The sequence below is a fragment of the Bubalus bubalis genome, chromosome 8 (assembly GCF_019923935.1).
Source record: "Bubalus bubalis isolate 160015118507 breed Murrah chromosome 8, NDDB_SH_1, whole genome shotgun sequence".
In the NCBI taxonomy this organism is placed as follows: domain Eukaryota; kingdom Metazoa; phylum Chordata; class Mammalia; order Artiodactyla; family Bovidae; genus Bubalus; species Bubalus bubalis.
The window spans coordinates 64,952,309-64,963,111 of NC_059164.1; the positions used below are offsets into that span (position 1 = coordinate 64,952,309).

Here is a 10,803-nt window from a genome sequence, read left to right on the forward strand (position 1 = left end):
CACCCCTCTCGACCCCGCTCAGCCTTTGTCCGATTTGCTCCTGTGACAGCTGGGGAGGCTGGGCCTCGCCCTGGCTCCTGCCATCAGCCATCTCAGTGAGGCACTAAAGATGTGTGCAGAGAGCCAACCCTCGGCAGCGAGCTTGGCAGGCAGCTCGGTGTTGCCTTGGAGACCACAGAGAAGGAGAGTTGCTTCACGCGGCTACCGAGGGCCGATGGCTGCTGGTCCCAGAGGTACCTCTCCAGGGGGCCACGGCCGGAAGGAAGCCATGCAGGTCCCTCCTCCATATGCAGGAGGCAGATGGGGAAACTGAGGCGCTGACGGTGGAGGACCTGACAGGTTGACACGCTGAGGCTCACTGGTGGGAGAACCAGGACAGAGCAAGGGGCCCTGCCCCTCAGGCTTGGACTCTACAGACCTCCAGGGGCCACAACCCAGCAACACACAGCCAGGGGGCGGAGTGGTTTCCATGGCCAGGTCTCCCATCTGCATCCTCAGGAAAGACATCAGGCTTTGTTAAAGGTCCCCACTAAACCTCGCTCCCTGGGGCCGCCGGCATGTGCACCCACAGAGTCTGAGGAAATCCTCCAGCTCTGGATGCCCTGGAAGTGAATATGCAAACACTGAGAGATAGAAGCTGGGCCCTGAGAGGGGAGCCAGAGAAGGGGTAGTGAGATGGGGGCAGCGGGACCTTGGAGCCAGTCAAGTCCACCCCCTTCCTTCCACACAGGAGGAAATCAAAGGGTATGTTGGGTTGAGGGGAAAGTGCAAGCCTCTGAGAAAGGCTGTATGTCCAGGTTTGCCTCCTTAAAGCTGGTGAAGCAGCTATGGGGCCTCCCACAGACCTGCAGAGATGAGGTCGAGGTTGCCATGCTCAGGGTACATATGGTTGTTTTGCTGAAGGTGATTCTAAGATAGCCATCCTCAGCCCTGCTGTGTTCAGTACTCAAGCTCTCCAGTTAAGTGCTTAGCTGTGCCGAGCAGGACAAGGGCTTAGAGCTGACCCTCAGGCAGAAGAGTGGCTCATCCATGGCCTGCCCATGGAAACCCCAAGGCTGGCAGGTGCCCCTCTTGCCCCCCAGTACATGGGTCCATGAAAATTCCTTTCTGGGCTGGAGTCTGAGGCTGGGCCTCTCAGGGTTGTGCGGGCACATGGGTGGGGCCATCAGCAACGGATGTCTTCCCAGAGAAGGGGGAGGGAGAGGGGGCATCAGGTCTTTCTCTGCAAGAGATCTGAAAAGACCTGGCATAGCTCCAAGAATAGATCTTGATGGATGTCTTTTCTTGGAGGAAGGGGTGGCAGGACTCAGGCAGGAGACGGCCAGGCAGGCTCTGGGGTTCACATAACTGAGCTTGTTGCCCTGCAGCCTACTCCTCCGTGGTGCAAACAGAAATCCCCTCCTGCCCTGGGTTGTTACCCAGACAGCAGCAGCATTTGGTTCCCTCAGAGCTGCCTGCAGCCCAGGGCCTCCCGCCCCCAGCCCCTGCCTGCTGCCTGAGCTGTCAGCCTGACTCCCAAACAAGCTGATTATCCTCATCTGGGGAAAACAGAACTGCCATGCCTGAAAAGAGGCCTGTCTTCTTAGTGAGAAGTAATCTGAGGGAAACTCTCAGCTCTGATATGCAGTACGAAGTAAATGATCATCTGTTTAGCTTGGTTTTCTCCTGACACAAGGGCAGGTTTCCATATATAGTACCTCCTCCAAGAAGACTTCCAGGCCTAGGCTGACTCTACCCAGGCTCACCACAGCCTTCTTTGGACCCTCCCAAGGCCTATGATGAACTTGCAGTCCATATTCCCCTGTGCAGTCCTACAACTTTGGTCTGTATATTAAGAAATTCCTCCAGGAAGAATTCTGATCCGGTTGAATAGGGTGATCTAAGTAACTGGTGGGGATGGAGCAGAGTTTCAGGCTTGCCTCCTTTTGGGGAAGAAAACTTCGCAATTTAGACCTTCATTCAGTCTACCATACACCCTTCATAATTTCCCACCCCTCCCCTTTCCCACGAGCTCCCTGCGCCTGGCATGCCCGCCAACCTACCTGTCCTACCAAAATGTCTTCTATCAAAGCTGTCTCTCAAACCCCAACCAACCAAAACAAAACAAAACCTCCACCATCTCCAGCTTAAAGGGCCCTCAGCCCCCATTAATAGCTTCACTTGACATGGTATTCAGTTAAGGAGACGTCTTCACCCGGCTTCCTCCAGGCCGGGAGCTCCCGTAGGCGGAGATTATATCTGCCCAGGACCCAGCCCAGGGGCCAGACACAGTTCTTGTCCAGGTGCTCAGTGAATGAAAATGAAAGTTTCCCAAGTCTCACCGGATTTCCCCACTTGCTCATCTCTACTAGTCCCGGTACTGCCACTGCCAGCTTCTCCCCAAACTCTGGAGAGGAGCCTTGTGTGATGCACTACCCGGGGTTCTCCTCCCTGTTCTCTTTGGGAGGGGAGCTAATATTTTCCAAATGCCCCTTCCAGCATGCCAGGTAAAGTGACAAGCATTTCACACATTGGTCTAACACTCACAGCACCATGTGGTGTCTTTGGTATAATGCTCCCCATCTTACAGATGCAAAAACTGAGGCTCAGGAAAGAAACAGACCTGCCCCAGTGGCAGAGTAAGGATCTGAGTTCCAAGCCTCTTGCTTCTGGGGCCAGCACACTTTCCTCTATAGTCAGTCAAGGTTCTAATGACCAAGCCTCGGGCGAGAAGTGCCGCCCCTGGGACAGCTCACCCCACAGTCCCTCCTTCCGGGTAGATGCCCCACCTGAGCCCGCGGGAACCCAGTCATATCACCATCATCAGCTGACTGTTAGCAGCATTTACCACCTGCCAAGTGCAGTGCTAAGTGTTTTGCATGAACTGATATATGATAAATTTCATAATAGCTCTTTGAGGTTTGTGCTTTTATAATCTTTACACTCAGATGAGGAAACTGAGGCACAAAGATGTGAGCAAACTTGTCTGAGGTCATAGCTGTTAAGTGGCAGAATCCACATTCTTAATAGAATTCAGGCCAAAGACACAGGAACTATGAATATGCCTCTGCTCTGCAGCTAGCCAGAATGATGCCCTGGTGGTGTCTGCCATACTGCCCCCCTCCCCAGTCTGTCTGCAGCTTCTGAGGGTGAACCCAGAGTCTGCCACCCTCTCTCCCCCAACACCCCACCCAGACTGTGAGCTTATCAAGGGCAGGGACCAGATTCATCCTTTTATTTCTTCCCAAGGGGGAAAAAAAGGAACATAATGATTTTACATATGCATTGACGACCTTCACTCTGCCTGCTTCCAAAGCAGATGTAAGATGGTTTAGAATATTGAGATGCATAATTAGGACAATAAAATTATTCTTTAAAACAGAGCTGTTGGAATCCAATCAGCAGTCAGGAAGATGGAGTTCTCTCAGGCAGCTGGGAGGCCCCAGGCTGGGATGCAGGAACTGGGGTTCATGTCCTCGGCTTTGCCACAAACAACCTCATGTAGATCGTTCCTCCTCCTCAAGTCTCAGCGTGCCTATCTGTAAACCAGGGAGGCTGAATATATCATGTAGAGATTGAAGCTGATACATACAGCTTTTCAGACTGTGCTACCTGGAGTTGCAGGTGTTAACCAGAGACACTCCAGGGGCTGCTGTGGGGTCAACAGGGACCCCAGCCCCTCACCCCCCAGGGCAGTCACTGTGACTACTTTCATATACTTGAGCCGCTGCTAAAAATGTTTGAAAACCCACACCATGCAAGACATTCTCCAAGTCTCCATATTTAAAGCTCTCGACCTCTCTCCATGTTGCCAGACCACCTACCCACAGCAAGCCTCCATTCTGGGCATAGGTAGGTATTTCTGATCTTGTTTAGCCCAGGGCGGGAGATATGAGTGTCCCTTAGGGAAGGAGCTATAGTTTGGAGCTATCTGGCAGGGGTTGCTGAAATAGAAGCAAAGGGACTTTGGATCTCTTTGGATGAGAACTCACCCTGTGCCTCTAAGACCCAAGTCCTTGTGTGTTGGTCCTGGGCCACAGGTTTCAGGGGCCTCCTCACCACCTCCGCCAAGCTCTGCAAGGCCTCCATGCTGCAGACCAGTGCCAGGGACACAGTCTCTTCCAGGAGATCACGTCAGACACAGGCCGGCAGCGGGTGGCCCAGATACGCTCCTGTCCACCACTGGGCACTGGATGTTCCAGCTACGGCAGCTTCAGAGATGACTCAGCCGCTGCCCAGACCGCCAGGCTCCCCCTATGCAGACCTCAGGAGCTGTGCCTTCAGCTGCCCAACACCCCTGGTGCTGGCTGCCTCCCTCAGCCATGGGGCGGGTGGCAGAGACCATCCACTTTCCCAGCCAGGGTCCCAGTGGCCAACTTACTAGTATATTTCGTCACCTCAGAACTGGGTCCAGCCTATGCCTGCCCGCAAAGTCTATTCACTCCCTCACGAGACCAGAAATGGCTTAATTCATGCCATAGGAGGTCAGAACTGCAGCATAAAATTCGGGTTCAGTCTGCGTGGTACTTCTGCCCCCTTGGAAAGGGGAAGCTCTGGGGCCCCGGAGTGGGATGCAGGAACTGGTAACACACTCAGGCCCGGGGTGGCCTAGTTTTCTGGCTCTGAAAGCGTGAGGCAGGGAGGAAAGGGACTAGGAGGGCCGAGAGGACAGATGGCCGAGACCCGGGACAAATGGGCTAGGAGAGGGAGAGATGCTGGCTAGTCAGCTCCCTCTTCCCGTGAGCACAAGATGGGGGGCATCCCTGGGGCTTTGGGGGCCCACAGTAGTGCACCCCACATTCCTTCCAGGACAATTTGCAGAACCAGTGGGAGCCAGCCACAGCAGGAATGACTTGGCTTCTGGAACATGGGCTCTGCCGTCAGGTGACCCCATGCTATAACCCACACCTCACTGCACTCCCCTTGGCAACACAGACACCTATGACTCTGACCCTGAACTTCCTTAACCACACCCATTGCCACTCCTCCTCTGCTCCCCCATTAAATGATGGTGGCCCTGGGCTATGTCCCCACCCTCTTCTCACTCTGCAGCAGCACTTTTAGTCATAGCAGGGTCTCTGTGGGAGGGGGTAGAGATGTCCCCCATGGACTCTGATACTCCTACTGTGCACCCAAGCCCACCCCATTGAGCACCGCCCTGTTTCCCAATCTATTTACCAATGAGAACAAATCCATCATTTGAGCCCCACTCTTATCTATCCAACTATCTATTGGGCATCTGCACATTGATGCCTCACAGATACTTGGCAGTCAGCCAGTCCAAAATCCAGCTATCTCTGCATTCTCAGTCCTTGTAAATGACCTAATTGCCCAAATCAAAAACCTAGTTAAGAATTAGCCTCTTCTACATAGATCACTCCTATTCTGATCTAATCCAACTAGTCCTGTCCCTCATTTACATTAGAAAGGCATTTTGTTTCTCTTTTCTGACCATAAGGAATTGCGCAAGCCAGGGACTATTACCTTCTACCAGTTGCAACATCTTCCCCACAGGTAGCAGGCCTCTACTCTCTGCCACTGTCCCACCAGGAATTGAATGAGTTTTGCCACCTGATAATCTGACCAAGCCATTCCCTTGCTCTAAAATCCTCAGTGGCTCCCTATTTCCCATTGCATCACACCTAACTCTCTCTGCCATCAGCTTCCAGGTCTGTTTTCTCTTTTCTGACAAACTCTTCCTGCCAAATTTCCTTGATCCAATCAGCTGAAGTTTTCCTTCACCTTCCTCCATCCTTTCTCGGTTTATTCTCAACTTATGCCCCAACTCATGTTGCAAGATGATAGCCTCCAATGAGGCTCTTCTGCCTCAGTTCTTACGTCCAAGTCTTGAAAGACCAGCTCTATCCACCCTCCTAGAGGAGATTCCCAACAGCCTCAACCCCCATGGACCTCCCTTCTCTGAACTCCCATGTCCCAAAGGACTGAGCTCTCCCCTACAGCCTGGCTCTCACCTCAGCCTGGGCTCTTCTCTGACTGACAAGCTAGTGAGGCTGATCTCCCTACCAGCCAGGGGCTTCCTGAAGGATAGGTCACAGGTCTCCATCCCAGTGTTTCCAGGAGGCCAATAAATTGAAGACCAGGACTTAGAGGACAGAGTGTAGAGCAGGGTCTCCTTCAACATTCAGAGGGACCACTCATGCCCTCCACCTTTCCTTGGCCTGGACAACTACATTTATTGTTCTCAGAGGAAAACTCTGGGATCCCAGTGGTCTTGGATGGGTTTTACACCACATCTTCTTGGGGGAGCAGTTTGGGAGCTCAGGTCTTGCAGCTGGGAGCCTGGGTCTAAGTCCTCTGACTCCTGGCATTTACCTCCTCCACAAACATGGACTTGGGCCTGGGACTGCTACCTTCTGAGGCCCTGGCAGTGCAAACATCAATTCAGAAGCTGCTCTCTTCCTCCCTGATCCTGATCATCCCTCCCCACCCTCCCTTCTCCTAAACTGTAGGCTGAATGCTCCAGACCATTTTAGTCCAATTTTCTCCTCAAATAGACAGGTGATTGTGGCAGGGAGATCTGAGACCTGCTGCTCAGAATCAGCAGGGAGCAGTGTGTGGGACACATGGAGAGGGTTACTGGGCAGGGGTGAAGCAGAAGCCCCTCTTCTTCCTCCTGCTCTCACGCTAGACACCCCAGTCCCCTCCCCAGGTGGGAATCTAGAGGAGCCCTCCCTGCTGTCCCCAGCAGGGCCTGTGACCCTGGGCAAACCACCTACCTTCCCCAGGCCTCAGTCTCCTCATCTGTATAATGGGCATTTACATCTTCTTCAAAGGATTAAGTGAAGATTGGAAATAATGTAAAAAACTAAAGAGGAGGCCATTGGAATTATTGGAAATTATTAGTTTTCCCATCCATCATCAGCTTGAGTTCTCTCACCATCCTTGGCAGGCAGTCTGAGCCAGGGTCATTCTCTCCATTTTGGTGGATATGATCACCAACATGCAGATGTTAAATGTTTGCCTGTTGTCCCAGGTCCATTCAGAGAGCCCCAAGTAAAAATAGCACATATTTACAGAGACCTTATGCTGTCCCAGGCTCAGTGCTCTACTTGGATTATCTCATTCAACTCTCACAACACCACCATGAAATGGTCTTATTATCATTTCCAGTTTACAGATGGGCAAACTGAGGCAGATTGTGCTTAAGCAACTGGCCCATAGAGGCGCCTAGTGAACAACTGTCAGGGATTAGAACCCAGGACTTCTGATCTCTCAGCATGCCACGCTCTTCACTACCTTGGCCCCTTTGAGACAAGGACTAAGAGGATGAGCCTGAATGGTTCTGGTCAGCCACCCCCAGGCATGGATCAGTGCCTTCCTCGGAGCCCACAGCCTACGGAAGGCGCTGTGGTGGTCCTCACCCGTCTGCAGAGGAGATGGCCAGCGTCAGTGAACCAGGAAGTGGTTCCTGAAGGAGAGACGCAAACAGGCAGATTGTGCTTTGTCAGCCAAGGCATGAGGGACCGGGAGAGGAAACCCCTCCAGATGCCCCATCCCTGCTTCAGTCTCCCTCCTTCTGAGTATCTCTCCTTCTGGGCTCCACGTCGGCCTGGTCCTCCCCCTGGCTTCCTCCACCTGCCCCCCTTTCTCCCCAGAGGAACCCCTGCCCCGCCCCAGACCCAGGCAGACTGAGAGGAGTGGGGCTGAGCTGTTGCCCTCACGCTGGAGGCAGAACTGTCAGCCTGGGGCAAGCCCACACCCTAGAGCCGGGAGCCTTATCCTCAGAGCCCACCACCACCCCCATGTTTCCCGCCGGACAGAATGAACCCAGCTGGACCGAACTGGCACTCACAGCCAGCCCTTCCTCCAGGGCTCCCAGCCCTCCCCTCTCTCCTCCGCTCATCCTACCAGATGTATTCACTCATTCAGCAATGAGTGGTCAAATGGCCACTCTGTGCCAGGTAGGAGACCTAGGGCTGGAGTCTAGGCGGGGAAACGGATACAGCCCAGCCCTGGGCCTCAAAGGAAGGTGACCATCCCTAGAGTGCTCAAAGGGCTGGACCAGAGGCACCAGCAGGGAGGCCTGCCGGAGCCTAGGGAGTTGGGGCAAAGGTGTCGGGGGGATTCTTCTATGTTTCCAGGTTAATCTGACCTGCCCCATCTCTTCTGAGAATCCGTGCGGCTTCCTGGCCTCAATGACACAGCTGTTGAGTCCTGGGGGAGGAGCAGGAACTCCTGGTGATGAGCCCGCTCCCCCACCTTACACCCCTATACCCCACATCCAAACACTGATTCGGCCCCTTGGGGTCCTCACCTTCCTCCATGTCCCGTTTACCAAGAGCAGGGTCTGTGCCTGGTGACAGGGTGGGGTTAGGAGATGGAGGACAAGAAAGAAGAAGCAGTCCAGAGACCCACCAGGCATCAGCTCCTGCCCCTTCCTTACCCCACAGTCAGCGGCTTCTCTTGCTCTGTTGTTGGTGCTGGGGAGGAAGTGTGGGGGAGCCCAGGAGCCCAGTGCTTGGAGGGGCAGGGGAGACCTCAGAAATTGGGAGGGGCCCCCCAGGCAGGCAGCAGAGAGTCTCGTGGGGAACGAAATTCAGAGTCCTTGTGAAGGGAATGCCCAGGTGGGAGCCAGGAAAAGAGGTTTCCTCTCCCGCCCATGCCCTCCAGAGGACCCGGCTGCTCCTTACCAGCAGGAAGGCAAGGTATGGACCTTTTTATGTTACAGATGAGGACAACTGAGACCAAAAGAGATTACCCAAGGTCTTTAACAAGGTCATGCAGGGGGAAGTGGTCCTGGCATAAAACATTGACACAGACCAAGTTACTGGGGATGGTCCAATTGGTTGGGGGACCCCTGTGGCTAGGTGGTGGGCTGTGGGGTGGGCATTGCTACCCACCGTGATTGGTGCCATCTCCTTTCCCGGGCCACAGAATAGAGATGGCCCCCACCCAGGGACTGCAAAGGAAGAACTGGCTTTACCCATCTGCTGAGCTCAGAGAATACAAGGTCAGTTCATGGTGGTGCCAGCTCCAGCAAGACTTTTCCTCCCCTTGTCAGCCCCACCTCCCTCCTGTCCTCCCACACCCAGGAGGAGTCGGAACCTGGCTAGCAAGCTGGACAGTGGCTGAAGGAGGGGAAAAGCACTAGCAGAAGAACAAATTCTCTCTTCCCACGGCACATTCCATGCCTGAGTTGGGCCAGGGGAAAGTGCTGTTAAATCAATTTCAGAGTTTTAATTCATGTCTCCTCTGTGGCCTAAGAGTGAGTGGCAAAGACATAGGACCAGCCTGAGTTTTCACTGGAGCAAGAGAAGACCTCCTTAAAAATACATTTTAAAGAGGCTATGAGATCCGAAAATAAATTTATTTTCAATAGGCAAGTCCTGCTCGTTCAATGTATAGTACAAAACCAAGACGGATGCCTGTCCTAATAAATATGAGCTAAAATGATATGATCCCTAGGTCTTCTCAGCCAATCTGATCCTGATGGGGCCAGGTCCTCATCGAGTGGTCCTGCAGCGCAAGTATTCCTGGACTGTCTTTCTGTTTATCCACCTGAGTACCTCCAGCTGCAGCCCTGCCACTAACCCATTCAGTGCCATTAGCCAGGCAGGTCCCTGCCCCAGTTTCTCTGTCTGTAACAGGACAAGGCAAATGAGATCATTTCTAGAGGCTTGACCCACTTCAACTGTTTAAGTGATCACAGGGGCCTCATTGTCTATGATCTTCAGAAGTCCTGCATCTAGGTGGGCCCAGGACTACAGTGAAGAAAAAGGTAAAATTCAGGAAACTTCACATAAAAGGGATTTCTGACTTCTGAGCAATTGACCCAGGATGTCCACATGGCAGCAGTCAACCGGAGTGGGCAGGCACAGGGCCCATCATCCTGAAAAAGGGCTCTCCGTTTGGCCATGGTCCCCACCATTCCCCGTCGTCCCTCATCCCTAATGCCAGATGCCCTTGATCACCAGTCATATGCTGCTGTTTTCATAGAAAAAGTTGTTATTCTGTCAATGTGTTACTGTCAGAAGTGGAGAATTGAACGGAAGCGACATATGTTTTAAGAAGAAAATAGTAAAGGAGACGATTTCCTTAGAAAGATATTTAACCATCAAACAATGGTCCTGTGGTCTTATTTGACTTCCTGGCCCAAGGCCTATAGTGATTGAGTTTGTGTTCTCAGGCCACCCAGAGGACTTCCCAGCGCTGGCCCACCCCATGGTCACTGCCCCAACAGGATTAAGAGGTCAGCACAAGTTCCCAGGTCCTGGATGTTTCTCTGGGGCTCTCCCTCCCCTTTCTCCACCCCCACTAGGGTATCCTTCTCTAGACCCAGAATGTCATGTGGTGGAGAAGTGGTGGTGCAGAAGCCAGCTTGGAGTCAGGCCAGGAAGGGAGAGGCCCCTCAGTCTCCATCCTCAGAAGATCCCCTCTTGGAGAACCAGCTGACGGTGGAATAAATTCGCTTCCCTCAAGCCCTCTCCCTGCTTCCCTCTGCTGGGGTTGCCATGACAACCAGAGTTCACCCTGGATGCCAAAAACACCACAAAAACAACAATAAAGGCTCCACCCTCAGCTAGAAGGAAAGAGGGTAACAGCCAGTGTCAGAACAACAGCCAGGGATGCATGTGGAGGCATACCCTCTCCACAGCCCCCCAGAAGAGTGGGAACCAGGGATCCGCAACCAGCTCAAGCCAGAGTGGGTGGGGCAGAATTTTCCTCCATTTCCCATATCCTCCCCCACAACTTACATCCGTCCCAGAAACTTCTCCACAGTCTCCACCTAGTCCACCTCCATCCTGGGGTAGCAGGCTGAGGACAGAGCGAGTGGTGCATGACCCGGAGGACCACTGTAGGTTC

General features: G+C 53.3%; 1 long non-coding RNA gene across 1 annotated transcript; it reads right to left on the reverse strand.

Moving 5' to 3' along the window:
* Nucleotides 1-3,199: 3,199 nt before the first annotated feature.
* Nucleotides 3,200-4,870, reverse strand: LOC123334736. The gene is made up of 2 exons (XR_006552817.1): nucleotides 3,972-4,870; nucleotides 3,200-3,518 (listed from the first exon to the last, which is right to left on the reverse strand). It is a non-coding gene; the product is annotated as an uncharacterized LOC123334736 (long non-coding RNA).
* Nucleotides 4,871-10,803: the final 5,933 nt, after the last annotated feature.